This window comes from Mustela erminea, chromosome 2, assembly GCF_009829155.1.
Source record: "Mustela erminea isolate mMusErm1 chromosome 2, mMusErm1.Pri, whole genome shotgun sequence".
Lineage (NCBI taxonomy): Eukaryota > Metazoa > Chordata > Mammalia > Carnivora > Mustelidae > Mustela > Mustela erminea.
The window spans coordinates 59,823,365-59,851,042 of record NC_045615.1 but is presented as its reverse complement, the minus strand read 5'-3'; the positions used below and the strand labels follow the sequence as shown (position 1 = coordinate 59,851,042).

At 34.0% G+C, this 27,678-nt stretch overlaps 1 protein-coding gene across 5 annotated transcripts in view; it reads right to left on the bottom strand.

Moving 5' to 3' along the window:
• The window catches only part of BANK1 (B cell scaffold protein with ankyrin repeats 1), a 297,716-nt gene that overhangs the window by 231,035 nt on the left and 39,003 nt on the right, over positions 1-27,678 (bottom strand). The gene's annotated exons all lie outside the window — the stretch shown is intronic.

The window sequence follows — 27,678 nt, the reverse complement described above, 5'->3', positions numbered from 1 at the left end:
GATAAAGAAGATATGGGGTGTGTGTGTGTGTGTGTGTGTGTGTGTGTGTGTGTATACACATATATGCAATGAAATACTATGCAGCCCTCAAAAGAAATGAAATATTGCCATTTGCAATGACGTGGATGGAACTACAGGGTATAATGCTGAGTGAAATAAGTCAGTCAAGAAAGACAATCATCATATGATCTCTCATATGGTGGGAGGGGGTTGGGGGGTAGGGAAAGAAAAAATAAAACATGATTGGATTGGGAAAGACAAAACCATAAGAGACACTTAATCTCACCAAACAAACTGTGGGTTGCTGGAGTCAGGGTGTGGGTATGGAGAGGGTGGATGGGTTATGGACACTGGGGAGGGTATGTGCTATGGTGAGTGTTTTGAAGTATGTAAGCCTGATGATTCACACACCTGTACCCCTGGGGCAAATAATACATTATATGTTAATTAAAAAAATCTAAAATATAATATCTAAAGAATTAAAAGATAAGCCATACATTGGGAGAAAATATTTCCAAAAGACACATCTAATTAAGGACTGTTCTGCAAAATATACAAAAATCTTTAAAATCTAACAATAAGAAAATTACCAAAATTGGAATATCAGCCAAAAAGCTTAAAAAATATCTCACCATGGGGCACCTGTGTGGCTCAGTGGGTTAAAGCCTCTGCCTCTGGCTCAGGTCATGATCCCAGGGTCTTAGGCTCTCTGCTCAGTGGGGAGCCCACTTCCTCCTCTCGCTCTCTCTGCCTGCCTCTCTGCCTACTTTAGATCTCTATCTGTCAAATAAATAAATAAAATCTTAGAAAAAAAAATCTCACCAAAGAAGATTCATAGGTAGTAAACAAGCATATGAGAAAATGCTGCACATTATATGTCATCAGGTAAATGCAATATTAAAAAAACAAAAAACAATTAACAGTACGCATCTATCCATTAGAATAGCCAAAATCTGAACACTGACAGTATCAAATGTTAGTGAGGATTTGGAGCAAAACAAATACACCTACATTACTTGTGAAAATGCAAACAGTACAGCCATTTTTGAAATTAGTTTGGTGGTTTCTGACAACATTAAACATAGTCTTGCCATGTAATTCAGCAAACATGCTCCCTGGCATTTACCCAAATCAGCTGAAACTTAGGTGAACACAAAAACCTGCCCATAGATGTTTATAGTACAGTTTTCTTCATAACTGCCTAAACTTGGGAGAAACCAAGATGTCCTTTAGTAGATGAATGGATAAATTGTGATACATCCAGACAATGAAATATTATTTAGAGCTAAAATGAAATGAACTATCAACAATGCAAACACATGGGAGAATGTTGAATGCATATTACTAAGTGAATGAAGTGAGTCTGAAAAGAGCACATACTGTATTATACCAACTATATGACATTTTGTAAAAAGCAAAACCATACAGATAGTAAAAAGATAAGGGGTTGTCAGGGGTCTGGGGTCAGATGGGGATTTGAATAGGCAGAACACAGAAGACTTTTGGGCAGTGAAAATAGTCTATATGTATGCCACCATAGTGAAAGGTGCTTATCGTTAAACATTTGTCCATACACATAGATTAGACAATGCCAAGAGTGTATCTTAAACTGTGGACTTTGGGTAATTATGATGTGCCAATGTAGATCCATCCTTAAGTGGTGGACCATTCTGGTGATTGATGTTGATAATGGGGATAGCTATGCATGTTGTGGGTGTGGGGTGCAGGGAGTATATGGGAAATCTCTATCTCCCTCTCAGTTTTCATGTAAACATAAAACTGTTCTAAAAAAAATAAAGTCTTTTAAAGAAAGCATACATATACAGAACTATGTGGTAGGGATTTAAGATATATTCTCAATACATAAGAATACACTGGCTACATATAAAAATGTACAGATTCCATTAATATCAAGAGTGGTAGCATGGAGGACATGGGGAGTTAGAGAGGAGAAGGGAGTTGGGGGAAATTGGAAGGGGAGGTGAATCATGAGAGACTCTGATAAACAATCTGAAGGGTTTGAAATGGTGGGGGGGTGGGAGGTTGGGGTACCAGGTGGTGGGTATTATAGAGGGCACGGATTGCATGGAGCACTGGGTGTGGTGAAAAAATAATGAATACTGTTATGCTGAAAGTAAATAAATTTAATTTAAAAAAAAGAGTGGTTATTTCTGGCTGATGGGGTTATGGATAATTTTATTATATATATTACTAATATTGTTAATAATATACATAATATATATAATATTATAATATATATAATATTATAATATACATAATATATATTTTGGTTTTTCTATAAGGAAAATGTATTTGTTTTACAGATTGAACTATACACATTCCTAAATAGTTGAATGATTTGAATGATCAAGCATAAATGATGAATAAAGGTAGCTGATCAAGATTATAGACCAAGCACATGTTTCTTTGCCCCTCCTCTATACATGTAAATGAAATAATAAAAAGATTATTTTCTTTATAGGTCATGACAAAAATGGGTAGGAAGCACTAATCTGTAGTTAGTATGTGAAATGATTCAGCATTTCACAAATCCTCTCTATGTTGGGGTGATCTAAGAAATTCTAAAAGATATCATCTAGAATAAAGGCGACCCTCCTTTTTAAAAATGAATTGAGTATTAGGCAAAAATAATCACAGATATCCTAAGGCAGGAAAATTTTGTGTATTTTTCTTAACAACAAATAAAATTGCACTTCTATCTTAGTAAATAGTAAAATTTGTAAAATAGTAAAGCACTAGAAAATAAATTTTCCTTTTGAATTTTTGAATTTTTGAATTAAGTGACAAAAATGGGTATGTGTGTAACTTTCTTAAAAACACTTATTTTTTTATTATATAAGAGAGAGAGAGTGGAGAGGGGAGAGGGAGAGAGAGAATCTCAAGCAGAGTCCCTGCTGAGCACAGAGCTGGACACGGGGCTTGATCCCAGTACCCTCAGATCATGACCTGAGCCGAAACCAAGAGTTGGATGTTTAACCAGCTGAGCCACCCAGGTGCCCCTATATGTAATTTTTAAAGCTTGCCATATGCTTTTCAAAGCATCCACCTTTTTTTTAAAATTAATTTATTTTCAGAAAAACAGTATTCATTTTTTTTTTACCACACCCAGTGTTCCATGCAATCCGTGCCCTCTATAATACCCACCACCTGGTACCCTGATCTACCACCCCCCCCACCACTTCAAACCCCTCAGATTGTTTTTCAGAGTCCATAGTCTCTCATGGTTCACCTCCCCTTCCAATTTACCCCAACTCCCTTCTCCTCTCTAACACCCCTTGTCCTCCATGCTATTTGTTATGCTCCACAAATAAGTGAAACCATATGATAATTGACTCTCTCTGCTTGACTTATTTCACTCAGCATAATCTCTTACAGTCACGTCCATGTTGCTACAAAAGTTGGGTATTCATCCTTTCTGATGGAGGCATAATACTCCATAGTGTATATGGACCACATCTTCCTTATCCATTCGTTAGTTGAAGGGCATCTTGGTTCTTTCCACAGTTTGGTGACCATGGCCATTGCTGCTATAAACATTGGGGTACAGATGGCCCTTCTTTTCACGACATCTGTATCTTTGGGGTAAATACCCAGGAGTGCAATTGCAGGGTCATAAAGTAGATCTATTTTTAATATCTTAAGGAATCTCCACACTGTTTTCCAAAGTGGCTGCACCAACTTGCATTCCCACCAACAGTGTAAGAGGTTCCCCTTTATCCACATCCTCTCCAACACTTGTTTACTGTCTTGTTGATTTTGGCCATTCTCACTGGTGTAAGGTGATATCTCAATGTGGTTTTAATTTGAATCTCCCTGAGGGCTAGTGATGATGAACATTTTTTCATGTGTCTGATAGCCATTTGTATGTCTTCATTGGAGAAGTGTCTGTTCATATCTTCTCCCCATTTTTTGATATGTTTGCCTGTTTCATGTGTGTGGAGTTTGAGGAGTTCATTATAGATCCTGGATATCAACCTTTTGTCTGTACTGTCATTTGCAAATATCTTCTCCCATTCCGTGGATTGCCTCTTTGTTTTTTTGACTGTTTCCTTTAAGGGGCTTTTTCCTACTGACCTCTTAGTCAAACTTGTTGCATAGAAATGGTATTATACATTGCAACTCGGAGTGTGGTCTTCAGACCAGTGGACTATTAGACATGCAAACACCCAGCCTCCACCCTGGACTCGCTAAATCAGAATATACTTTTTAAAAGGATCCCCAGTGATCTGAATGCACGTTGAAGTTTGATAAGCAGTGTACAGTAACATTTTATACTTTAGTGTGATAACTTTCTGTTATATTATCATAGCATGAGCCATTAACTGAAATTATATCATGTATTTACCTGTCTCCTTGCTTCTTGTCCATCCATCTAGAAGTCAAGCTTTTGAGATCAGGCAATTAATTCTTTTCCTTCACCTCAATGTCTCCACTGCATATAAAAGGACCTTTCACAGAGTAGATGCCCTAAGTATTTGTTGCCTGATTTAATGATTGAATTAATCCATGCCTAGCTTTTATTATCACAGCTAGGGTAGCAGTCGGTTTGACTCTCAAGGCCAGTCATTTATCTCTTACATTTTATGCCTGACTGTCTTAAAAAGGCACATCTCTGTTTCAGTCAGTATAACTCCAAAAACAGGAACTGAACAAAGCTAGAGAAAAATCACCATAGCTTAGAAAGCACTAAGCTTGCCTCCTTTCCTGCACATTTCCATTGTTATGTTTTCTGAGAGATGCTAAGGCAATTTTAGTATCATCATTATATCAACATTATCTCCTATATCTAGACATATGAAGCACTGAGATAGAGGAACTGAAAGGCATAGGGCATGATAATACATACTCAACCTTGACATATTCAGCAATTTGCCAGTTTATGTTGTTATTTTTTCCTTACAATTAAGAAAGAAAAAGTACAGATTAATTTGGACAGAGATTCCTAAACTGTATAGCTTGCATAATGCTCCACGTGAAGTTGCAGTGGCATGAGACAATTTTTGTTATGTTACCTGAATAAAGAAGCCTATATGTGTATATGTGTACAGATATATGCACATACATATGTATATGCATAAATACATATAAGTGTATATGTATATATAAATATACTATTTGTACATATAACAAGGAAAATCACAGTTACCTTAACTGATTTTTTCTGAGAGGTGGAAATAAAAGTCATTTTCTTTTTCATTCTTTATAATAAACACTAGACTTTCAACAACTCATAAATATTACTTTTTCTAGTCACTAGACAAAAATGAACATCAAAAAATTATGCATCATTCTTGTTGGATAACAGGACACAACAATTCCGTTTTTCATAAGTAAATTTATATATTTTTACAAGAGCAATAAATATTCATTGTGTGTAATTTAGAACACAAAAATAAAAAGAAGAAAATAAAATTACCTGTGGTTTCATTTCCTAGAGGTAACTCCAGTTGACTTTATGATATATATCCTTTTAGCCTTTGTTTGAGGAATATAAATGCATGTTTTTGAAAAAATAAAATGGGATAAGGTGTAATAGTGTTTTATACAAGCTACCTTGGAGAAACTGTAGGTTTAGTTCACTGCAGTAAAGCAAATATTGCAAAAAGGCAAGTCAAATAATTTGTTTCCTAGTTAACATAAAAATTATGTTTACACTATACTGTAGTCTGTAAAGTTTGTGATAGCATTATGTAAAAAGTACATATCTTAACTAAAAAATATTTGCTAAATAGTTTTAGCAATATTTGCTAAAAATTACTAACCACTATCTGTGCTTTGAGGGGGTCATAATCTTTTTGCTGATGGAGGATCTTGCCTTGACATTAATGGCTGCTGACTGATCAGGGTGATGGTTGCTGAAGGTTTGTGTGACCGTGGCCATCTCTTAAAAAAACACAACAATGAAGTTTACCACATCGGCTGGCTCTTCCTTTCACAAATGCGTTCCCTCTAGCATGTGATGCTATTTGATAGCATTTTATCTATAGGAGAACTTTCTCCAAATTGGATTTAATCCTCTGAAACCCTCCTGCTACGTTATTGCCCAAGTTTAGATAATATTCTAAAACTTTTGTTGTCATTTCAACCATCTTCACAGCTTCTTCATCAGAAGAAGATTCCATCTCAAGAAACAACTTCCTTGCTCATCCATAACAAGAAGTCCTCATCCATTCATGGGGTGGCAGCAATTCAGTCACTCCCTCAGATTCCACTTCTCATTCTAGTTCTCTTGTTATTTCCAACACACCTGTGGTTACTTCCTCCACTAAAGTCTTGAAGTCCTCAAAGTGCTCCATGAAGGTTGGAATCAACTTCTTCCAAACTGCAGTTAATGCTGATAGGCTATTTCCATGAATCACAAATGTTTTTAATGACATCTGGAATAATGAATCCTTTCCAGAAGGTTTTCAATTTACTTTGCCCTGATCCAGCTATAGCCTTAATCACAGGATTTGAAAGTCAACATTGCTACTTGACCTCTGGGCTGCAGAATGGAAGCTGTGTTAGGAGGCATGAAAACATTAATCTCATTATGTTACTCCATCAGAGCTCTTGGGTGACTAAATGGATGATCAATGAGCAGTCATATTTTGAAAGGAATCTTTTATTCTGAGTAGGAGGTCTCAACAGTGGGCTTAAAATACTCAGTGAACCATGTTGTAGACAGATGTGCTGTCACCCATGTCTTGTTGTTTCATTTATAGAGCACAGAGAGTACATTTCACATAGTTCTTCAGGGCCGTAGACTTTTCAGAATGGTTAATGAGCACTGCCTTCAACTTAAAGTCACTACGTTAGCCTCTAACAAGAGAGTCAGACTGTCCTTTGAAGCTTTGAAGCCAGGCATTGACTTCTCCTCTCTAGCTATTAAAGTCCTAAATGGCATTTTCTTTTAATAAAAGGCTGTTTCATCTACATTATAAATCTGTTGCTTAGTCTAGCCACTTTCATTAATGATCTTGGCTAGATCTTCCAGATAACTTGCTGCAGCTTCTACATCAGCACTTGTTGCTTTACTTTGCACTTTGATGTTATGGAGATGGCTTCTTTCCTTAAACCTCAAGAACCAACTTCTCTTCTGCAATTTCTCACCTCTCTTAGCCTACATAGACTTGAAGATTGAGTTAGGGCCTTGCCCTAGGTTAGGTTTTGCCTTAAGGGGATGTCGTGGCTGGTTTGACCTATCCAGAACACTAAAAATTTCTCTGTATCAACAATAAGGCCATTTCACTGTCTTATCATGTGTGTGCTCACTAGTGTATCACTTTTAATTTCCTTAAAGAACTTTTCCTTTGCCTTCACAACTTCACTAACTGGCACATGAGACCTAGCTTTCAGTCAATCTGGGCTTTTGAAATGTCTACCTCACTAAGCTTTCTTATTTATAGTTTCTTTTTACTTGAACATAGGAGGTCACTGTATGGTTATTAATTGGTCTAATTTCAATATGGCTTTGTCTCAGGGAACAGGAAGGCTCAAGGAGAAGGAGAGAGATGGGGAAGGCTGGTAGGCAGAACAGAGATGTATGTGTATACAACATTTACCCATTAAGTTTACCATCTTATATGGGTGTGGTTCATGGTGCCACAAAACAATTACAACAGTAACTTCAAAGGTCACTGATCACAGATCACCGTGATAAATATAAAAGTAATGAAAAGTTTTGAAATATTGGAAGAATTACCAAAATGTGATGCTGAGAAACAAAGTCAGCAAATGTTGGAAAAGAGAGGAGAAGCTTGCCTGATACAGTGTTGCCACAAACCTTCAGTTTGTAAATAACACAAAAACTGGGAAGCACAATGAAGCAAAGCACAGTAAAACAAGGTATGACTATATTCCAACGGCTCCTTGCAGTCAAGATTTTCACATACATTATATTTTATTTTAAACACACGCATGAAACTATAGTCCCTGTTCAATGCTGGATTACTGAATTTATATCAGTCATTTAAAACTATCTGTAGAGAGTTTTAAAATTCTGTATCAGAAACTGTTCCTCCCCTATAAATTTTCCAGCTGAGCAGAATCTTTTATGTGCACACAATACAGTATTTGTATCAAACAGAGTTTAAAAAAAAAAAAAGGTAGATACAATTAACGCAGGAAGAAAGTAATAGAGCCGTAAATAGTGAATTCAAATCTTATATTTTGCAAATTAAACGCAGAGGATCCTCTGGTCCTTGTGTAGGACATAAAATATCAGCGTTGTTTATAAAATGACTTGAGTTTGTTCCTCATTAAGCGTTAAGTAGTTTAACTAGAGAGACATAACTCTGCATGTGTACGTGCGTATCCGAAGAACACTTAATGCTCCACCTGGTGGTTGTCAAGACAAAGACCACTATGAGGATTGAGGATCAAGCATTCAGTCTGACCCTCTCAGAATAGGCCTTAAATATAAAACAATGAAGATGGGAGAGGAGAACATTATAGTCACCAGAACTATGCTCCTATCACTCTTTCCTTTAATCCACAGGAGACTGAGGAACTATCTCGTTCATTGTTGAGCACGTAACAAATTCTCAGTAATAAGTTGTAAAATGGATGAAGTGATATATTTCAACTGAAAATGCTTGAAGAAGTTGAAGTTAGAGGAAATTGACTAAGAGCAAAGAAGTGCCAGCCTCTTTGTGTGATGGGTCTAAGTATAATTTTCTTTCCTTTCAAACTAGGGGAGCCATCCATTTTAAGGGCAATTATAATATTTTTGGTTTTGCTACTGCCTTCGATACAGGTATTTACACAGAGCTACAGAATGAATATGGTAGGTTTCAGGAGACAACAGAGTACTAAGTCCAGGGAAGCAAGAGCAAGGCAATTGTGTCTAATCCTACTTCCTCAGTGGTTCAGCAGAGAAGGGCATGAGCTTGTGGAGTAGCTAGACTTGAAGAACAACTCAACAGCTGAAAAACAAAGGAGGGAAGCTATTAGAAGGACAAAAACAGGTTCTTAGAAAGACAGACTAGAAAGAGAAAGAAGGGCACATCCTTCTACAAAGCCCAAAAGTTTCCCTTGGAAAGAATGAGCAAAAGAGATTGTACATTTGAATTACCTAAGCATAAGTCAATAGAATGTTTCTTTTTAACTTCCATGAATGAATGATTAGATGAAATTAAATAATAAAATCATGAAAAAATATATCAGGATATCACCCTCACTTCAAATTTCATGCCCTTGTTGTTGGACTCTAATTTCTCTGACATCATCAGTGAGTGAATATACATACTGTCTTAACAAGCTGATCTAACTCCTGACTTTTCCCCTCTCAATGTAGCAAGATCAATCATAAATTACTGTCAAAAAGCTGGGATTTTAGTGATGATGTTTAGTAAATGAAAAGGAAGCTATAATCAGTTCATTGCCTGAAAGGAAGATAATTTTAAAAAGAGATTTGATCTAAAATGAATACCCATGATTTTATAAACAAACTTCCTCAGGATTATTAATAACACCTAACAAGTATTGAACATTTACTATGTTAAGTAGTGTTTTTAGTGCTTTGCATATATTAACATACTTAATATCAGCCAACTGCATGAAGTAGATGATAATATCATCCTCATTTTACAAATTAATTCATTTGTTCTTCAAACACATATTTATGAAGCACTAACTACATACTAAGTGTCAGGCAGGATGCTGAGGTGAGCCTTCCTTCCCAAACTTGCAATCTAATGGGGTGGAGGCAAACCTACCTCAATAAAATGTGGGGAGCAGCAGATGCTGGGGAGTGCTGGGAAGAAAATTAAAGCCAGGAAGCCTAATGGGACTTCAAGGAGATGGAGTGGGAGCTGCTGTTTTAAATGAGGAAAATGAAGTACTGGGCTGTGAATTAAGTCTTCCAAGGCCACACTGCTAGTTACTGCTGAAGACAAAGAGGAAACTAGTCAGATTTCAGAGATCCCTAGTCACTACGCTATACTGTCTCCACGCACGGTGAAATTATACATATGGCAATTTGTCACAGGGATGATCTGACAGAATCAAAGACACAAAATTTTCAGAGCTGTTAAAAACAACATATGGTCCACAACTCCACTGAAAATGTCTAAGGCATTAATCCTTATGATAACAAAAGACTGTACTCCATTTGACATTAAATTGATGTTCCAGTTAGGGTAGCTCATTTCCATAGAAATGGCAGTTTAAGTGTGAGTGTGTGTTTACCAGTCTTGTTATTCACTGAAATATCTCACAAGAATATTTTATTTTACAAAGAATTCCCAGGAGCTGCTTATGTGTGCTTGGATCGACTCTTGCTGCCAGAGAAAATGACTCTTTTTATAATGCCGAACATGTGAAATCATTATCAATAGGTAATGACGATTTTTCTCAGTCTAAATTGGATTTGAAGGAGAAAGATACATTTCTGCTTTTTTTCTTTCGAGTATCTTCAAATTCTTTACAATTATCTAAGAGTAGAACTGGAATGTTGACAACAAACTTTCTTTCCTATGTTTCAGAAAAATGTCTACCAGCATTTAATGCATAGTAAATAATAATCGACACCTTAAGCTGATATATCTAAGATTATTTCCATAAAGTAGCGGAGACTTTGTACCTGAGGATGTTATTTGAACTGCCAAATTAAATAAAAAATTCCAGTGCTATATGTAAATAATTTTAGGATGTGTTGTAGTTTTTAGTTTCATATTTTTATGTGACTAGACAAAATGACTTTGAAATTGCCTGCTTTCATGTAAAAGCAGCCTTTTAAGTGACATTCCGACTTTCTCAGAAGTATTATATTTAAGCATGACTCTTCTTTAACTTGAATAAAAATAATAAAAATGGAATCTACCCTCCTTTGGAGCAGAAATAGGTTTTGCTTTTTTTCCATTCCATGTGATATATTAAAATGAGGAAGAAATTTTTGCAGTTAAGCCAAAAGATTGTTTTTGAGGGAGGGCTCATCTTTTTGACAGAATGCCCCTAAAAGGAGTCTTTTTGGGGTGCGGTAAATATAAGAAGTAATGTGCATTGATTTCAGATTAAGTCTGAAATACCCTAGGTAGAGATTTATATACATAATTTCCTTTGATCCTCACAACTATCCTAAGAAATACATACTTTTGTTTTCTGATTTTACTGATGAACAATTGGGTTTTTAGAAAGTCAAACTGTCATAGCTCACAGAGCTGGGATAAAACTGTTTGATTCCAAACACTGGTCTGTCAGCCACAGAGCTATACTTTCCATTAAAGGGAAACAAACACCCTTTGCGGATCCATATACATCCTGCTCATCCCCAGCTTCACACACAAGTACTAGCAAGCTGGCCTATCACCAGCCAATTGATTCTGTTAAGAGCTAAGAGGAGTTCTAATGACCCACTTTGTTTGCTTCATCTGTGACAATGCTTTACTCCCCTTGGAGCCATTCCAATCTCTTCCCCAGTCCCTGAACATAAACATAATCTTTCATTTTTTCATGTATGCTCCTTTTTAAAATTTATTTTTTATTTAAATTCAATTAATTAACATATAATGTATTACCGGTTTTAGAGGTAGAGGTTCCATGATTCATCAGTCATATTATGCCCAGGGCTCATTTGTTCTTTTCTTTTTGCTTGTTGTACCTAGTCCCATTTTTCCTCTTAATTTTCAACACTCCCATCAACACTCCTAGCTTCCTGGTAATCATAGCTCATATGAGGTACTATATATCATTAGAAAGTGTCACATGGATAGTATCATTTACATATTATTATTTTCCTATCTTTTTCATTACATAGTGAACTTTTGATAGTACAACTGATGATCATTTTTACCTGAATTTCAGGTGACTACCAATTTCAGGTGGCCACATAGTAGAAACCCAATAAATGTCTGTTGGCTAAAACCATTATTTAGTAGGAAATCAACCAAGCTAAAGCGGAAAACATGTATTGCAAAGGAAGGATCTTTATAGCCAATACATATATTTTAAAAGAAAATCATTCAAAATTGAGTAATGAAGAAAAATAAATAACACAGGTATTGTACTAACTAGCAGAGTAAGTGAAGAAGCATATTAGACATGGAAAATACGAATTTTCTGGGTTATGGAATAAGCATTCCTAATTTCTAAATGCCTTCAGAGTAATAAAAAAAAAGCATTCTTAATATGTAACTGTAACAATAAAAGGGAAACTGATAAATGCTTGGTTCTAATGTTTCAATTAACAATGTGAAAATACATCCTGGAGATGAAAAGGCTAATCAAAGAAAGTGTCTAAGTGGATGATGATCAGAGCTGTTTGGCATGATTAATATGCTGATGAAGAAGGAACTATGGGTACCATTTTATGTTGTTAAGTCTGTTAATATGATAGACTATTTATCACGAAAAGCACAAAATAGGGAAGTAATTATTTGATAAGGAAACATGAAAACAAATTTTACTATATGTAAAATGAGATCAATGAGGGAGGCACACGTACTCAGAAGATGGCAGATCAGGAAAAGTGGGTAGTATTTTTTGTTTGTAATTTTGAAAGTTATCACAATTGAAATGTGATAACAATTTTGAAATGTGATTCCTAAAATGAAAAAAATACATTTTGGATAAAAAAGGAAATGTTTCAAATAAAAAATTCAGAAACTTATTTATTTTAAAAGTTCTAATTTTTAAAGTATTGCTATACTGTTTCAGACAGGAAAATGTCCTGAAGCTTATTTAGCATAAGAAAGACAACTGGACTGTGAATCACCAGGTTTACACACTTCACAGACCTGTACCCCTGGGGATAAAAACATATGTTTATAAAAAATAAAAAATTAAAACAAACAAACAAACAAACAAACAAACAAAAAAAACCAAAAAAAAAAAAAAAAAAGAAAGACAACTGGAATGGAAGAACAGCATAATACTGTATTCACATAAAATATATTGCAAGTTTGTAAACGTAAATCAAGACTTAGGACCCAAGACACAAAATCTGTCAAATTCTAACACTCCTATTAAATTTAGAATGTGGAGGTGGCTTATGAAACCTTAGCATCTCCCCACAATTGAAAATACAGATGAGGGGAAGGAGAAGATTCGTTGCCTAAGACAGCATTAGCCTCAGCAAAGCTCATTTTAGTTATTGTTACCTCAGGTTTTCATCCTAGCCTCTGAAATGTAAAAACCTGGACAATTTTTTAAGAATACTCTGAATAGAGTTGAGTATGTGTACATCCAAAAAAATAAAAAATGCTCTGGTATTCCCAAAGTACCCCAAAAGTTATTTGTTCAAAATCAATCCAGAATTTGTTCACTAGTCTATTTATTTGAAATGCGGGTGCCAGAAGTATCTGGTCCGTTCCAGTTCTGTTATTTTCTTGTCGCTTACCCTCCTACGTTTGTATTTTTACTTAAATATCAGAATGGTACCAGTACCGAGACATCACTGGTTCTGTAACAATTAAATACATATTTATATTAAGTTACAATAACAGTGCTTGACTCATAGAAATTCATAAATGAATATTAGAAAATATTTTTATTGAAAATGTAAGGAATAAATGGATCAATCATGAACAAAAAATGGAAGGGAAGTAATATGCTTTCTCATGTGAGCACTAGTGTCATTTGAAAGTGAGGCTCCAGAAGGGAGAAGCCAACATTTTGACTCATCATGGATTTTTCCAGATTCCTCTCATCTGACAGCATGGAACCTGCACAAAGAATGTAATATCTTGGGGTCTAATGACATTATCTTTCAATAACAGTGTTGGGGAAGATATTATTTGAGATGAGTTTTACCCTGAAAACTTTAACTTTCAACTCTGATTTATGTGTAAAAAGAGTTTTTAAAAATAATCCCTCATGTGAAATACTAGAACAATTTTCTTTATAATTTTATAACTTCTTTAATTTTTCATAATAGTTCACTTGGTTGTACCTCATCTCTGAAATACTTTTGCTTCTCCCTACATCAATAGTTTGTACAATTCTGTGTAATTATCATTACCATTTAAATATATGCTTCCATATATTCATATTTTATTTCATTATTTTGAACTATTTGTTCCAAATTGGAATCTTTCATTAAAGTACAACATTGATTTTGAGGGAGATTTTCATTTTCTCGTGGAACAGTTCTTAATATATCATTCCCAAACCAAAGGCAAATTTGACATGCTGGGCTATCATTGCAAATGTTTTAAAATTAAAAAAAATTTTTTTCATTCCCACATTCTTTCAGCAGTATGGTCCCATGCTTATTATGCTTTGCCTTTTCTTTGAACATAACTTGTGATTTTGTGTTAAAATGACTGTATGTACATATTTGGCAAATACTCTTTCAATTTTAAAGTATCTAATCTTTGAAATAAAAATGCCAAAATGTTAACAGTGATTGCCACCAGGTATTGTCATTCTGAGTGACATTTTTGTGTCTTTTATATATATGTTTTCTTTAATATTATCCATATATGTGTGTTCCTTTTATATTATCCATACTATTCAGATTTTTTATAATGAGAATAAATTATTTTTGTAATAGAATAAAATCTTTAAATTTTTTTTACTTTAAACTTCTTACCGATAATTCAAAGTCAGTGTCATATATTTGTGAGATTTAAAAAAAACTATAAAAAATAAATATGTGAAATCATATATTATCCTTAAGAAGGGAAAAAAAAAAACAAACCACAACTGTATAGCTCCTTTTTCTTACCTTCTAAACAGCTTTGAAAGATGAAGAAACATTTACAAATTAGAGATGAACTTTACTTTCTCATATTTTCGAAGAATTTAAATGAGTTCAAAAGAACTTGGCCAGTTGAACAACAAAATTATTGTGTTTGGTTCTAGTCATTATAGATAATGGAAAAATGTTTGAGAAAATCCTTTACTTAAAAAGCTCTAGATTATTGAAAGGGATGATAAGAGAATTTGTTGGGGGGACTGGGTGGCATTCAAACAGGGCTGAAAAATACATGATCTCAATTACTATAATAAATGGAATTCTTGTTGAGGTACTTGAATAAAAGGAAATGTTGAATAAAAGTTAAGCTTCATATGGGAAGCTATTAAAGAAACTGATGAGCATTACTTACATCCTTATAAATATACTTTATAGCATTATGACACCATTAACAGTCAAAAAAATACAGACACAGGATAAACTTAAGAGAAGGACTTCTGTTGATTTCCATCTGCCCAAACATTCTCATTACAATTCAAAAGGAAATCCTATTTGCCTAGTAAAGAGTACAACCATAAAAAGTTAATGAATATAGTTCCTAGGAAGACCTGCAATTTCAACTCTGCTATTATGCAACTGTTAAGGGTGATTTGAAATTTTTTTCAGCTCTCCCAATATACAGGAGTATTAAGACCTAGTAAAAATAATCTGAAATCCCTCATGCAAACTTAAGGTGAAAAATATACATATTCCATATATGAATGTAAGTGAATTTCCATTTGGTGATATAAAAGTTCTGACTTTTTAAATCTTTTTATTTTTTTAATTTCTAACCATAATTTAAAACTGTGTATTGTGTTTCTCTGGAGAATTAAGTTAAAATATAAGCACCTCTCACTTTATTTCCTATATGAGATGTAAAAATATGGGAAATCAGTATCAGATCCATTGTTTTGTTTTAAGCTGTTAGTTAATCTGGTATGATTCTAAATTTGATCTTCTAGCATAAGCATAGGTGTGGATGGGAAAATATTACTGATGTTAAAAAAAGAAAAGTTAAAAAGTCTGCCTAGGAAAATAACTACCAAGACTCACAAATGGTTAGCTACCAGCTAGAATAAGCCATGTTTAAGTAAAATGCAGTTCATATGGAAAATTCCCCTCCAATGGCTCAATCTTCACTTAAGAGTGCACTTCTATAAACCTCAGATTACAATCCATAGACTTCAAGATATTGACTCTCTTGACATACATTTCAAAGCTAGATATATATTTTCTGCAATAAGAGAGGGCAATCTTTTGCTTTTCTGTCCTATACATATGTTACAGTGCCCTATAACACTAGAATTAATGTTCAGAGAAGCCTCAGATTGATTCTGTTAATACAGTAGATGGGCATTTACAGGTGTAACTGAAACATGCAAAAGACCAGTTTTTGGCAAAAATAAAAGCAGGATTTCTGGAGTAGCAAAGAATGACAAAAACTAGGTAGTATGTAATTAATAGCATAATGACTCTGAGTAATACGAAACAGTACACCTTAGCTTTGATTCAACAAAGGGAGGTGGTAGAAATCTGGAATAGAGGGCAATATATTTATAATATGAATGTGATGAAAGGCTACCTAGCATAGTGATTAAAATGCCATTTCAGGGGTGCCTGGGTGATGCAGTTGGTTAAATATCTCATTCTTGGTTTCAGCTCAGGTTCTGATCTTGGGGGCGTGAGACAGAAGCCCACTACTGGCTCTACACTAAGGGCAGAGTCTGCTTGAGATTCTCTCTCTAAAATTAATAAATAAATCTTTTAAAAGACCATTGCCAATACAATTGAAAATATCCCGACTAAATGTCTTTATGTTATTTTCAATAAATAACTTGCAATTACACTCTGTTGTCTAGGACTAATAAGCTTCTGCTAACAATTTTGGTATTTGAATTTCATTCTTCAACGTATATAATAATGACCAAAAAAATGACATAATGTCCTAATGTCCTAATATATAAAATAAAATGAAGAAAAGTAGGATTCAAAAAGATAAATTGATTAAAATGCTAAAAGATAGACTTTAAAGAAACTTTGAAAATATGTCATGAAGTGGGGAGAACACCTTGAACCCTTAGTCTCTGTAGCCCCAGAAATAATTTGAGCTAGTTTATAAAATCATCTAAGCCAGAGAAGCTTACAGGGACAAAATAAAACCCTGTGTAGAGCATCACATACCTGAACTCACATTTATAATTCAGACTTTCTGAGTAATACTCTTTTCAAACAATCCATCATTTTAATTGGAATTCTGAAGTTATAATGAACTATTAGTTTCTTAGAGAAAGAAAAAAAGCAGATATTCAATCCTTGAATCTAGAAGTTGGCAGCTAATAATTTCTCAAACCTTAATACATTCTAGAAGTACAAAAACGGTTCTACCAGCCTTTGTCTTAAAGAAACAAAGTTATTATTATTCACTTACTATTAGAATTGACTAATTATTGTCTAAATTAGTGAATAATCAATGTATGTGTTTTAAATCATGTCACCATTTAAAATATTTGATTATGAGCAAGCTTGTTGCTGCTCTAAGGCACTTTGACTTTATTTTGTTGGTGATGTAGAATCCCATAATCTGTGTGTGCGTTGGAAAGAAAGGAAAGGAGCCACCAGCAGCAGACCGGAAAGAGAAAGATGATGATTGACCGGAAAGGTCAATCGGGATGGAGAATGGGAAGGCAAAGGCACTTTTCTAAGGCAGAGAATTTGGCTGAATGTGGAAGAGAGGGTTCTGTGATACCACTGGGGTGACTGAGCAGTAGTAATGTCTTTAAAATATGGAACACATGAATAGGGTTCATTGTTTTTAACAGAGGGAAAGTAGAAGAAACAATGATTTTACCAAATCCAAAAGTGGAGCATAAACAACATGAAATCTAGGGAAAAAGTGTAGAGTAGAGCAATGATTCAAGGAGTCTCTGAAGTCAAAACAATTTCCATGATAATACTAAGATGTCATTTGCCTATGACTGCACAAAAGCAGTGGAGAGTAAACCCACTGTCATCTAAGCTTTAAATACAAAGACAGTGGTGCCAAATTGTGTTATCAATCACTGGGCACTCATGGTTAAAATACATATTTATTTTGTATAAGGAGAAAAAAAACAGTAAGATACCCCTCTACAACTATTAAAATGACTGAAATTAAAAACTGACCAAGTATTGACAGGGTGTTGAGCAACTGGAACTCTTAACATGGCTGGTAAGAGAGTAAAATGATATAACTACTTTGGAACACAGTTTTGTAGTTCATGTTCCACTAATAATCTGAATATCTTTTCATGTGCTTTGTTGTGCTCTGGATATCTTTTTTTTTTTTTTTTCTGTAAAGTATCTTTTACTCAGTTTTTTTCATTGGATGTTTGTTCTTTTTATTATTGTGTTTTCAGAGCTCTCTCTATATTCTGGACGATTATTGGAAAATTGTCCTGCTTCTTTGCTGCTGGATAATGTTTGATCCGATGGTGGGCATGATGAACTTTATCTTCTTGGGTGCTACCTTCCTACAGATATTCCTGAGCTTTGCTCTGGGATGCAGTTGTTTTACTTAAAAACACTTTGATATTTTTAAGGCTTGCTTTTAAATTTTCTGAGAGGCAGCCAGAATAGTCTTTAATCTATGGTTAGTTTTGCCTCCACTACCCAGGCAATACCTTTCTAAATATCCTACCCAATGTTTCTTGGATTATAAGGTTTTCCCACTCTTGGTGGTGGCAACAAAACTCTTTCCAGCTCTGAGCTCCTGAAATGTTCCTCTCCTCCCTTAGATGTGTCTTGAGGAGTTTCTTGGCGGGCATATCCTGAAGAGTATTCAGCTGAGGATTCAAGGGGGAATCCCCTGCACCTTTCCACAGCTCCCTCTCTGAGCAATTTTTACCTGCCTGTGAACTCGAGATCCCACAGTCTCCTGTGCTTCCACCTCCATCTCTGAACTCTGGGAGGCTACTAACTACGTGGGTTACTCTTTCCTGTGTTGTGGCCTAGAATCTCTCTTCAGGTAGTAAGTGGGGGCAAGTATATTTTTGTTTTTGAAAAATAGCCCTTTTCCATAGAAATAAGTTATTTATGTTCACATGTAATGAGCTTATTATTTTTAAATGAAATAATTTTTAAAATTCTACCTTTTAATTTCTGACATAGTAAAAAAGTCAATAGATTTAACTGACATAAACAAAAGCTCTTTGGGGTTCTCAAAATATTTTAAGAATATAAAGTTGTTTTCAGAGCAAAAGTTTTAAGAATTGCTAGCCTAGAATTACAGATCTGAAAGTCTTCAGTTTAGACAAAATGTTTCAAACTACATTTAGGGAGAGCTAGTTGGAATAAAACGGTGAAGGACAGAAATCTGAGAGAGAGCCTCACCTTCTTGTGATTGCTCAACCTCTATATATGCAATCTGTCCTTACAATTTGTTTATTTGATCCTTGAAACATCTTTCCAATTTGTTCTCTAGAATCCATTCCCCTGTTAATTCCTTCATTCAGGCTCTCATGCTTCTCTTCTGTATCATTGTAGTGTCTTTCTTTCCCAGTCATTAGAGCCATTATCTGTCCCAGAAAGCCTTCTAAAACACTTATCTCGTTTTATCTTATCCACATTTAAGATGGCTTTGAAAGAAACCAGGGCCTTGAAGATAAAATCTGGACTCCACAGAAGCATGAAAAGGCCCTTTGGTCTGCATAGCTCAGGCTTGCTCTCCAGTCTCTCTATGCAGGAACACCTGCACATGAACTGTCACTTAAAGCTACATATGTTTTCTCAGTGAAACAGATTTGCCTAAGCGTCAGAGCGCTTGTCCATGTTGTCACATACTCCCCAAACCAAAGATTTAAATAAATAAAAACAAGTAATTGAGCCTACCTAGAGTCATTTTTTATCACCCTACATTTATGAATAACAGACATTAATATAAACAGGTGACTAGACAACAGTTACTCTAAGGTTTTCTTTCTAATCAGGTAAACAATTGTACAAGAGTAAAACTGACAAGAAATTATCTGAATGTGATATTTACATGGTAGAAAAAACAGTCACCCTAAGGTAGGTTTACACTTTCCGATCACCGCAATTGACTATGTTTAAATTTAAAGAAAGTTGTAATAGACTGAAGTAATGAACTTGATTATTACTATTCATGTACTCTAGTTACAATCTAAGGGTTTATGAATTTATCTAAAACATTCTTTTTTAGCTATACCTTAGTTTCATCCTGTGGCCTCTCCTGCCCCAACTTCCTCATACCTCACTAAATTGGCAGACTGTGTATTCAAAAGAATACTCAGTAAAGCCAAAAGTAGATTTTATGCCACATTTCCCCAAGCACATCTGACCAAAGGCCAGCACACAGAAAATGCCTGATCACTGGATATCCTTTCCACTAAAGAACACCAAGGTTCATAAAATAAGCTCTCCCAAAAGGTATCACCGCAAAAGAAATTTTCAAAGAAACCCATAATACAAATGTTTCCATTTAATTAATACACCATATCATGCTTATTTTTAATTTGCTGTTCCTACTAATCAGTAAGTTTCTTTAAGATTAGGTCCACTATGAAAAATACCAATATTTTCTTTGATATGAATCTGAACTCAACTACCTAATGCCGTGTCATGAATGCTAACAAAACATGACTATTAATTAAATCATATCTTTCCTACAATGACATGGGCTTACTTATATCTTTTATGACTGACAGATGATGGGAAAAGTAAAACACAGTCATTGTTTATTATACTTTTTTCTTTCCAGTTAAAGAAACCTGGTTGGCTTATTTTGAAGTATTGATTAAATCTCACTGTTTCTAAGAAATCCCTTCCTCATATATGCTTATTTTTTTTTCATGTGTTTAAATATCATTTATTTCATTGGAATCTTTAAAGAGAATTTTATTTGCAGCATTTTAGAGTCATTTAAAAACATTTTTTCCTCTCAAATTGGAATGTCTACAAATTTTACACTAACAATCTACTTAGGCTTTATGGATTTTTATTTCATGGGTGGATTGTGAAAATGAAAATAAAACATCTAGAGGAAAAACAAAGAGAAAAGGCAGTTTTAGCTTTTGATATTTGGTTCAAAGCCTCCTGGAGGTCATTTCTCAAGATGCTTGCCAGAGACCTTAATTAGCTGAAATTTCTAATTGTTCACAGTCCTTATTATCCTTGTAAGATAACAATTCTTTTTACATTTTACAATAAGTATTTCAAGTAACCTGTTTACAGAAATATAACAGACTAGACATTCAGAAATATCCATCCCTTTATAGCAAACCTGAAATACTCTAAATAATAATATTTAGAACAATAATATTAATAACAACAATCATTTATGAATAACTGAAGATGAAGTAAGAAAATTTCTCAGAGACCAAAACAATATATAGGCACAAATTCATGGTCTTAAGGGACTACAGTGGAACCCATTTTTGCTCTGAGTTTTTTGCTGATCCCTGGTGGTACTGGGTATTAAGGAGACCCGTACTCATTGAAAAGGAGAAAAGTCCAGGCACGAGCAAAACGAGATATCAGACCAGAAATCTTTTTACAAACTAGGGCACCAAAACCTGCAAAAAGAAATTTTCTTTCTCAGCCTTGGCTCAGGGTGGAATTAAAATGCAGAAAGATTGTTTCTTAAGATTTCCCAGACTAAAAGTGTTCACATGGGTTTAGGACCTGGATAGATTTTACATAAAAAACTGCCAAAAAAACTGCAAGCCAAAAATTTAGTTTAAAGTGGTCCCAGGTGGAAATTTGAGTTCCTGGCAGAAAAAGACCTAAATCCTTTCTTTAGCAAAATACATTAAAATCAGACCTCAAAGGATTTCCATAGATAAAGTTCCATGTTACATCAATTATAATGAAAAAATTACTTAAATAGCAGAAAGTCTTAGAGAACCAGGCCAGCAATCCACATATTACTATTTCCAGGAAAAGAATATAAATAAGTGTTAATATACTGAAAGAAATAAAAAAAGAAAATGAGGCTGTGAAGAAATCAAAGATTATTAAGATGGGCCAGGCTTTGATAAAACACCCAAATGGAACTCTTAGAGATAAAATATGTAATGTCAGGTAATAACTGAATTTAGAATCACAATGAAATTTTCAAAGGCAGATGAGAAATGGCTGAGACATCTAAAAGATAAATCTCAAGAAATTAAGTAAAGTGAAGCGAGAGGGACAAAGGGAAAGCAGATGTGAAAGGGTGGTTAAGAGATATACAGGGAGAATGAGAAGGTTGAGCATGTGCTTAATCATAGGGTTCCAGGAGAGAATGAAAGAATGGAGAAGAGGGAAGGTTCTAGAAGATGAAATGGCTAACATTTTTCAGATTATGGAAAGACATGGAATCTCAGATCTAAGAAGCTCAAATAATTACATGCAGGATAAATAAAAGTATTAAAAATCTAGGACACATCATAACTGAAGAAACCCATATACGATGAGAGGATCTTAACAGCTGACCATGAAAAAAACAGAAAAACAGATTGCCTACAGAAGAATGGATGCCAGATAACCAGCTTCTCAGCAGCAACATGGGTATGAGGAAACAAGAATAATATTTTCAAGAACTGAGAGAAAACTATTCATCTATCTAATGAAGTTGTCTTCAATAACGATGCAAATAGTGATATTTTTGGTGCAAACTGAAATTGAGATTTATGTATTTATTTTTATTTATTACCACAAGAGCTCACCAAAGAAAATCTTTAAAGATATATTTCACGGGGAGGAAAATAACCCTAGGAAGAGAGTTTGAGATGCAAGAAAGAACAGCATACAAAGAAATTTGTAAATATATGGTTTAAGTTAAACAAATATTAATTCTACATGTATAAAAAATGTGGAAAAAACTAAGAGTTATTACCCTGTAAAACTGGAAAAGAGATGTTTAGAGTTAAAACATTATAAAAGGTCTTTTTATTTTTCAGTACAAAGGAAATGTAATAATTATAGATAATAGTTAATAATTAAAGGCAATTTTTAATAATTTACTTGCCACTTTAAGTATACATTTTGAAGTTTCTAGGATATCAATAAAAGAATAAAGTAGCACACCAATGGAATGCAGAGGGACTCAAGCTAAAAGGTGGCAAAAAAAAGACTAAAGAAAAGAGAAACATAAAAAAACAGAACAAATAAAGAAACAATAAAGATGAAATTAAATCCATATATATCAGGTATCATAATCAATGTAAACTGATTAAATTATACATTAAAAGATTAAGGTGCTAAGACTGAATTTTACAAATCCAGCTAGGTACCATTTATAAAACATATACCTAATCTATAAAGACAGAGCAAATATATAAAGATAGTTCAAAATAAAAGAATGTAAAAAGACATATAAGTAACAAGCTTGACCCAATGGCCATAAATAACAGTGCATACTAAATATGGAGGTAAGTGCTCTCTTCAAGCACACGTGGAATATTTTAACAAATAGTCAGATAGAAGGCCATAAATAGAACTCAATAAATTTCAAACAACCTAAGATAGACTGCATTCTCTGACCAAACAATAAGATTTAAAAATCAGTGTCAAAAAGATAAATTAAAACCCATACCGGGGCACTTGGGTGGCTCAGTGGGTTAAAGCCTCTGCCTTCGGCTCAGGTCATGATCTCAGGGTCCTGGGATTGAGCCCTGCATGGGGGGCTCTCTGCTCAGTGGGGAGTCTGCTTCCCCCTCTCTCTGTGCCTGCCTGCCTCTCCACCTACTTGTGATCTCTATCTGTCAAATAAATAAGTAAAATCTAAAAAGAAAAAAAACCAACAACCCATGCTACTGTTTATTTATAATACTTTTAAAGAAGAAATCAAAATAGAATTAGAAAATAGGTGGAACTGAATAATATTGAAAAGAGTTGTAAGAACCTGTCGGATATAGATGAAGAAGTACTTAGTAATTATTGCCTTTAATGTTTATTGTAAAAGGGAAAACAGAAAGATTACATGTCCATGAGATAAGCATTTAAAAAATTTCAAAAAATATAACATATTAAATGTAATAAAAATAACTAAACAAAAAATATTCAACAGAAATACTTTTTTTTAATTTGAGTCCCTCTGCATTCCATTGGTGTGCTACTTTATTCTTTTATTGATATCTTAGAAACTTCAGAATGTATACTTAAAGTGGCAAGTTGTCTTTTGAAATGGACAAATGACATTGAAAAACTGAGAAGCTCAACTGATATTTAAAAAAGGAGACACACACACAAAAAAAGGAGACACAAATAAAGGATCTTAGAAATAAAAAAGCACGGGGGTCCCTGAATGGCTCAGCGAGGGTAAGCCTTGCCTTCGGTCCAGGTCATGATCTCCGGGTCCTGGGATCGAGCCCTGCATGGGGCTCTCTGATCAGCTGGGACCCTGCTTCCTTCTCTCTCTCTGCCTGCCTCTCTGACTACTTGTGATCTCTCTCTGTCAAATAAATAAATACAATCTTAAAAATAAAGAAATAAAAAAGCATGTAATTTTGTATTAATATAAAAAATAAGGAATGTTATAAACAACTTTATATAGAGAAATCTGAAAACAAGTGAAATCAGCAAATTCTTAAAAAACAAAAATGGCTCAAATAGAAAATCTGAATGGTTCCAAAACTCTTAAATATATTTGATTGAAACATTCAAAAAACAGGTAATTCACAATGGAAAACAATCTGTAGGCCAACCTCATACTGCATACAGAATTAATTCCAGATGTTGTTATATGTTAATGAGAAAGTCAAAAGTTTCAAATTTTTAGAAGATATTTGTATGACCTAAGAGAGGCAAAGATTTCTTAGACAGGATATAATAAATAGTAAGCTTAAAAATTATTTACACACTTAACTATATTAAGAGCATATTTATCAAAACTGTTAAAAGGTAAGTTAAAGATTGAAGCCCTAAACTCAAACTTTGAGAAGGTATCTGTAAAATATTAACGAGTATTTTTAAAATTACAAATCATTTTTACAAAGACAAAAAAAGGTGGGTAGAAGACACAAGGAAGCACCTCATAAAACAAAACTGGAGACTGAATATATGAAATATATAAATATGTAAATATAAGAGAAAATGTCCATTAGTGATCAAGAAAGTATAAATTAAATCTATAATAAGATATATTTTCACAGCCACTAAACTGCAAAACTAAAAACTCAGAAAGCACCAAATATTGGAAAGATGGGAAGCACTGGGAACTCTTACATTTTTATCAAGTAAACTGGCACAACAGTGCTAGAAAGACAGTTTACATTAACTATTATATCCTGTGACCCAACAATTCTTTTCCTGTACACATGCTCCAAAACTAACACTTGGATACCAGGATTGTAATTGCATTGATTAAAGAAAACCAAAACCGAAAAGCTCTGTAAGTAGTTATAATTTATGTGAAAAATAAAATTGAAAGATAAATTGTGGTGTTTTCCAATTATGGGCAATGAAAATAATTCAACTATATATACATCAACATGGGTAGGTCTCAAAAACACAATATTGAATCAGAAAAAAGTTAATACGTATGTTTCCATTAATATAAAGTAAAAAGCCCAAGCAACCCAGATAATATATTTTATAGATAAATACACATGAAGTAAAACTATAAAAAGAAATTGCAGAATGGTGGTTATCTAAGAAAATGGGAAAGAGAAAGATGATGAGGAGAAGTCCCCAGGGAGTTCAAGGGAATTAGTAACATTCTGTATCTTAAGGTGAAGGCAAGCCTGCAGGTATGTGATTTTTAAATCTCTCTACAAAATGCTTATACACATATACTTTGCTATGTATGCTTAATGTATTTCACCTTAGAGGACAAGAATAGAATTTCAAAAATAACATTTTCATACCAGTAAAAATGATCAGGCGTCATGTTTCAAGGTAATCATTACTTTCTAAACTAAGGAGGTAAATTATAATTACATACACACAAAATCAACATAAATGAGTTTCTTTTCTAAAAGAAAATTTGGAAATTTTCAAACAACAGAGGAGAGATACTGATTTAAAATGCATAATGCCATTATTTCTATTATTTGAGCAATGCTTTATTGTCCATTAACAAAGATTATATTCATGAGAAAACTGGTCCAGATCAGTGATTCTTAAATTTGAGGGTGCGCAAGCCACAAAGGGAATTCATTTAATGTTTATTCCTAAGTCCTCTGCTCTCTGCTTTTACAACTCACTCCCGGAGCTGTAATTCAGTTGGACTAGGGTAGTGCTAGGTATCTGAAATCTTGGCAAGTCCTCTCCCCACTCCTTGCATAGCCTGACTAAGATGGATAGAGACTCACCAAGTGAATAATGATTTGTGTTTATTTATTTTTTTTTTTGCTATCATATAAAGATGGAACAATGTAGGGAGGCTTCCTTTACTTCATGAAACAATAGAGTAAGACTTTCATTACGTCATAAAACCAGTAAATTTATTTACCATTTTAAGTTCCCTTTAGTCTTTTTTGTTTTTTTTTTTTTTAATTTTTATCAGAGAGGGAGAAGGGGTTAAGGGCAGAGGGAGAGGGAGAGAGAGCATCTCAAGCAGGCTCCATGCCCAATGCAGAGCCCAACGTGGGGCTTGATCTCATAACTCTGAGATCATGACCTGAGGCAAAATCAAGAGTCAGACACTTAACCAACCTAGTCACACAGGCGCCCCAAGTTCCCTTTTACTCTTAAAAAAATCTTAAACTTTGAAAATTACAAACATTTAATAAACTAGGAGTGGCTCTATTTCATTCATCTTATTAGAGAAAGCCCAAACCCATCAAATTATGAAAATGAACAACTAGAACCACTAGAAAATAGAATTTCTGCTTGTTTTTAACATGTATATACTACTCTCCATATTTACCACAGCAGCTAGTGAGAAAAAAAAAACCAATTGTCTGTCTATCCTCTCACACTCTTTCTCCCTTCCTTTCTCTCATTTTATGTATAGAAAGAAAAGTAATAAAACCAACTTATATTTATTGAGCACTGATTTTTTTGCAGAAACTATTTAAAGCTCTTTATATGTAAAAATAATTCAATCAGCATAATAATATCAGGTGAAAAGTATTATTACTTAAGTCAGCTCTCTACTACCCCTATTATTCTGAGGCAACTAGTAGGGTTTCTGTATGAAATATATTTATTTAAAATTTGTTTAATGAACAAAATAAATTTATCTTTCAAACATTCAGCTTATATAGGAAATTTTGAGGATAAACTCATTGTAAGTTGAAGATTCCTAATCATCATCTAATGTGCTTGAACCAGTTAGTTTTTCTAAGAGGAAAACACAATATACAACAAACCAGAGTATAAGACATAGATACGGAACTTGACATAAGGGCTATATATTATTAGAAAAAAAGATTGACTTCTCATGCCTCAAGCCAGATGATTCCCCCCTTCCCCACAGTAAGAATGGCAGGAGAATGCTGTATCATTACGTATGAAATAAACATTTAGAGGCTCCAAGGATGCCAATCACAGGGTAACTAGGTCGAACTTCACAGTGCATGCACTCAACTATGTCCTCGGAAAAGCATCATTTCTCAAAGCTGCACAACTATTAACCCCTAGCACAAGAATGAGCTTACTTTGCTCATTTGGAAAGTAGATAACTCAGGATATTTAGCCAATTATCATACATATAATACACGCAGAGACATATGTCTAAACATATGACTGTGTAAATAGATGCATTTGTCTATCTATATATGTGTGTGTTTATATATATGCCAATTGACATCCTGCTATATTACCTCACTTCAATACATACTTCCTTAAAAATGGGATACTCTTCTTACATAACCAAAACAATTCCGAAATCTGAGAACAAAATATCATACAACACTAATACACAGTTGATAATCACATTTCATCAACTGTCCCACATTTCCTAGTCCAACATCCAGTTCAAGATTATCATTGTATACATCTTTCATATAATTTTGGATTCCTTTAATCTGGAAAAATAGTTCATCCTTTCTTTTAGTTTCTTGACCTTAGCATTT